Here is a 5994-nt window from a genome sequence, read left to right on the forward strand (position 1 = left end):
ATGCAGCCCTCAGTGCTGGAGCAGCCTTGTGGAGACCCCTGCCAGTGTTGAGGTGTTTACACATTCACTGATTCGGCTTTCCTCCTGAAGTTGACATCATGGCATGTGTTTTGTGAGATTGAGGAGGACTTTGTAGATCAGTGTCGAACATATGGGCTAATGTTGGACTTATGGTAAGGTGACCAGACGTCCCGCTTTTGGCACGACAATCCCAATTTTTGGCACTTTTTAAAAGTCCTGATTTTTGGAAAGAATGCACGACAAGCTAGGGAACGGGCTATTTGGTCCATATAGACCAAATTTTTAATCAAGAACTCCCCACCCCACCCCCACCCCCGTCAATGGTGTCCCGCTTTAAATCTGGTCACCTTAACTTATGGGCATGGGCAGCACAGGGTTGGGATGCTTTCTTAATGTACACTTTTCCTTTATATAAAACTCTCTCTTATACACATGAGTTTCTGTGGATTTGTTTCTCTAATGTACCCAGACTAACACACTGGCTGTATACCTTCCAAGACAGATTTCTTCCTCCTTTGGGAAATCCATGTAGATTCAATATTCTTTGCCACCACCATAATTCAGATGCGTCAATTCTTCTCCTGTCTTCCTTATTCAGTGTCCAAGTTACAATGCATATGAGACAATTAAAAATTCTATGACTGAGATCAAAAGTCCTTTAATGCTCAAAGTGATGTTTTTGCTTTTCAACAATTTAAAGTGGTCTTGTGCAGTACGCAATTTGTCCAAAATGCAACACATTGTTTGATTTCTTGACTTCTGGCTTGATGAGTGTTCATTGTGGATCTAAGTAAACTGACATCCTTGACAAAGTCAAGCTTCTCCATTTATCGTGATATTATCTGTTAGTCCTCTTGGGATGAATTTTGTTTTCTTTGCATTGAGTGCGATCTATACTGACAGCTGCATTCTTTGTTCTTCATCAAGTCCTTCATTCAAGTACTTCCAAGTGTTCTTCTCTTTCAGCAGTCAAGGCTGTGCTGTCCGCATGTCAGAAGTCGTTCATATGCCCACCTTCAATCCTGATGTTGTGTTCTTCTTAGTATAGTTTCAGTTCTCAAATTATTTGCTCAGCATATAGATTGAATAATTACATAACCCCGACACATATCTTTCCAGATTTTAAACCATTTGGTATCTCCTTTTGGGGGGACCCTTGGTGGCATAGTGGTTCCGTGTTGGTCTGAGAGCCACATGGTCAGCAGTTTGAAAGCATGCGCAGCTCCAGTAGAAAGACTGGACTTTCTACTCCCATAAACAGTTACGCCCCCGGAACCCACAGCGGGGCCACGCGGAGTCAACACGCACTTGAAGGCAGTGAGTTCGGAGACTCCTTCTTGCTCTGGATGCGGGTTCGGGACGAGCAGTTCAGTGTTTTGGAATTCTCATTCTTCAAAACGTCCTCCACAATTTGTTGGTGACCCACCCAGTTGAATTCCTTTGCATAATGAATAAAATATAAGCAAACATTTGTTCTGGTATTATCTGCTTTCAGCCAAGATCCATGTGAGGTCAGCCACGCTATTTTTTATTCCACGTGCTCTTCAGAACCCAGCGTGTGCTTCTGACAGCTGCTACCAATGTACTCTTGCTCCTGCTTCTTCAATTTTCTTCAGCAAAATGCTACTTGCATGTGATATTAATCATATTGTTTGATGATTTCTTTATTCTACTGAATCATCTTTCTTTGAGATGAACACAGATATCAATATCTTCCAGTCAGTGGCCCAGATAGCTATCTTTCAAATTTCTTGGCATAGACTATTGAGGGTTTCCAGTACTACATCAGTTTGTTGAAACATTTTAATAAGTATACTGTTAATTCTGGTTATAATATCTCTACACAAACAAGGAAGACCAGGAAATATGACTATTATTAAAATTTATGCATCAACTACTAAAACTAATGGTGAGGAATGCTACCAACTTCTGAACTATATAATGGATCAACTATATCATCAAGATACATTGAGAATTACTAATGATTGTAACATAAAATTTGGAAACAAATGATTGGTAGTTGGAAACATGACTGTAGTCATAGAAAGAAAGTTGGAGATTGCGTGACGGAATTTTGCAAGATCAGTGACTTCTTCTTTGCAGATAGCCTTATTTTCCAACAACCTATGAAATACAGAGGTATCAAATTGACAGCATCTGAGAAGAGACTCCGGAAAGGCTCAAAGTTATCAACCAAAACAAAGCCAGAGGCTGACTGCAGAACAGACCATAAATTTCTTGTATGCAAATTAAGAAAATTAAAATTAGTTCAGAAGAACCAAAATAGAATGTTGAGTACATTGCATCTGAGTTTAGAAACAATTTCAAGAACAGATTTGATGCACTGAGCACTAATGACTGAAAACTAACGGAGTTGTGGAAGGGCACCAATAGTACACTGCATGAAGAAAGTAAAAGGACAGGGAAGAAAAAAACAGAAAGTGGATATCAGAAGAGACTCTGAAACTTGCTCTTGAACATCGAGTAGCTAAAGCTAGTGGAAAAAAATGATGAAGTAAATGATATGAGCAGAACTGTTCAAAGGAGGACACAGGAGGACAAAGTAATATAACAAATGTGCAGAGGCCTGAAATTAGAGCAGCAATGGGAAGAACACACTTAGCATTACTTATTGAAGGATTCTGTGGGCAAAATATTGAATGATGCAGGAAAGGCCAAAAGAAGATGGCATGAATACATAGAATCACTGTATCAAAAAGACTTGGTCGACTTTTGGTATTTCAATAGGTAGCTTATGATTAAGAACCAAAGGTCCCTCATAGTATATGGGTCAACACTGGAGGCACGGTGCAAGAATTGTGGCCAATCTTATCCCACCACACCAGGGCAAAATGCTAAGGGAATGCAACAGAGTAGCAAGGACAACAAGCAATGAAGTCCCCAAGGAATACCAAAAATGGGCTTTGGGGCCAGGGCATAGCACCCCATCAGACTCAACTGGAAAACACTCCTAAAGGTCAACAAACGGACCTGAAACTATTTATAGGCTTTTCTTTTTTAATGTCATTGGTTTGTTGTTCTTGTTGTTGTTCTGGGGTTTTGTTTTTTTGTTGTTTTCTTTTGGTGTTTTGTTAGCCTCTTTCTTGTTTTTGTGCTTATTATTGTCTCTGCATATCTATCTAAATTAGATGGGTGGGATAAACAATTTGGTGGAGAAATCAACAGGACCAACGGTTCAGAAGGGGGGCACTGGAGTGGTGTGGGGGAGGAAGGAAGTGGGTGTTAAGAAACCCAGGAAGAAGGGAACAATAAATGACCTAAAATCGATGGCAAGGAAGGTGTAAGATGCCTGGTAGGGCTTGATCAAGGGCAATGTATCCGAGAGGAATTACTGAAACCCAAATGAAGGCTGAATATGAGAGTGGGACTAGAGGAAAGCAAAAGGAAATAGAGGAAAGAACTAGGAGGCAAGGGCATTTATAGTGGTCTAAATACAGGCATAACGATAAGGGGAATAGATCTATGTACATATATTTATATGTTAAGTATTAGATAGCAGACAGACATTGGAGCCTCAACTCAAGTACTCCCTCAATGCAAGAACACTTTGTTCTAATAACCTGGCATTCCGTGAGTCTCAGCTTCCCAATATGATCGCTGAAGACAAAATGTGTGTATAAGCAAACGTAGTGAAGAAATCTGATGGTGCCTGGCTATCAAAAGATATAGCATCTGGGGTCTTAAAGGCTAGAAGATAAACAGGTAAACATCTAGCTGAGAAGCAACAAAGCCCACATGGAAGAGGCACATCAGCCTGTGTGATCATGAGGTGTCAATGGCATCAGTTATCAGGCATCAAAGACCCAGATCAAAAAAATCATATCAATGTGAATGAGGGGGCGTGCAGATTGGAGACCCAAAGCCCATCTGTAGACAACTGGACATCCCCTTACAGAAGGAGGAGGAGACAGGCCAGTCAGGGTGCAGTATAGTACCATGAAACATACAACTTTCCTCTAGTTGTTTAATGCTTCCTCCCACACACCTGTTATGACCCCAATTCTACCTTACAAATCCGGCTAGACCAGAGCATGTACACTGGTACAGATAAGAGCTCACAACACAGGGAATCCAAGACAGATAAACCCCTCAGGACCAATAATGAGAGTAGTGATACAAGGAGGATAAGGGGCAGGTGGAGAGAGAAAGGAGGAACTGATCACAACGATCAACATATAATCCCCTCCCAGGGGGACTGACAACAGAAAAGTGTGTGAAGGGAGACATCGATCAGTGTAAGACTGAAAAAAATAAGCAAACAAGCGGGTGTGATTCTAGAAAATGGGGAGAAATCTGGCTGCTGCAAAGCTGGACAGACTGTCCATTTTCATTTGCTTAAAAAAGACAAGTTCATATTTTATGCTTGTAAAAAAAATTATAAAGAGTACAGCCTTTTTCTTCCAATAGAACAATATATCTTTAACCTAGGTAAAACCTAGAGCTCCAGTCACCCCTATGTGGCCATGCTTACAGCACATGTCGCTTCATTTTCTCTGTCAGACAGGCCACAATGTACACTAACTATCCTGCTCTCCCATAGCAAAGGTAGACCAGCAGGTGGAAAGGAATTCCTGGGACTGCAAGTTTCCATTTGTTCAGGTGCTTTTTGAGGGCATAAGAACATAGAACATAGCACAAGCTATATTCCAGGCCAAAGTGCTGCAAATGTAATCTGGACCAAAGCCATGTGCTAGTCATAGTTTTTGGCCCAGGTGAAAGAAAGCGTTGTCAAAAAATCAAAACAAAATCAGAAAGCCAAAACCAAACAGCTCAAGAAGAAGAAACGGGCACGAGTTCATGAGTTGTCTACCTAGCTACTCTGGGAGCCCATGAACCTGGTGACTTGCCCAAACCTGGGGGTGTTGGAGTGGTTCGCTCTTGAGCTGACATGGACGTGTTATTGCCACTAAAGAGAGAATTTCGAGCGTTCGTTCAGTAGAAATGGCCCCTGGCCGCACTGAGGGCAATCATAAATGTGTCATAAACAGTTGCAGAAAAGCTGGACCTTGCTCCAGAGGCCTGAGCAATGCTCCTTTTACTTCTGCTTGATGTTAAGGAGTGTCTCGTAAAGACTTGAAAATGGAACTACTCGAAGTAAAACTTGCTGTTCTCATCAAGACCAGGTTATTTTCCTAACCTAAATATGTGAAGTGGCACTACTAGTAAACCCTCAGAAATGAATTCACCAGCAGACAGAACTGGATAACTCTAGATAGCATCAGTGACATTTTCACAGCAGTACGGGGTGAGCCTTCTCCACCTCAAACCAAAGGCAGTGAAATGCTTGATCCCACACAGTTGTGGTAGAAATGCCTTCTAGCAAATAAATAAATAATAATAATAATTTGAAATAACTCACGTGAATGATTTTCCCTTGGAGATTCCAGTTACGGATTCTAATAGGCAAGCATTTACAGGCTGTTTGTACATGACAAGCTCAGAGAAGAAGGAAGACAGAGAGTTCTTGCCCTCACATTGCTTGTGTTTCCGTGAGGGAAGAACTGAGAAGACGGAGACATAGGTTGCCTGTTTGAGACAGTGCCACAGCATGTGAAAGACCCCCAGCCACCACTTCTGGATCAGGAACCTTGGAGTCACAGGACCAGAGTCTCTACTTGACTGAAACATGTCTTGCACTTTTCTGATAACCAAAGATTAAGAGTTCACGTTTGCCCAATGGCATCTCTGATGAAAGGCCTGGCAAACTAATTCCAAAAGTCACTCATAAGTTAGCCAAGAGGAATTAATGAAAGCTGAACATGAGACAAGAGGAAGGTAAAAGGAAACAGAGGCAAGAATTAGGAGGCAAAGGACATTTATAGAGGTATAAACACAGGCACATACATATGTAAATATATTTTTATATAATGATAGGGATATAGATCTAGTACACATATGTTAAATATTAAGGCAACAGAAGGACATTGGGCCTCTACTCAAGTACTCCCTCAA

This window comes from Echinops telfairi, unplaced genomic scaffold (assembly GCF_000313985.2).
Source record: "Echinops telfairi isolate 266 unplaced genomic scaffold, ASM31398v2 ScPeMD7_70;HRSCAF=299, whole genome shotgun sequence".
NCBI classification, from domain to species: domain Eukaryota; kingdom Metazoa; phylum Chordata; class Mammalia; order Afrosoricida; family Tenrecidae; genus Echinops; species Echinops telfairi.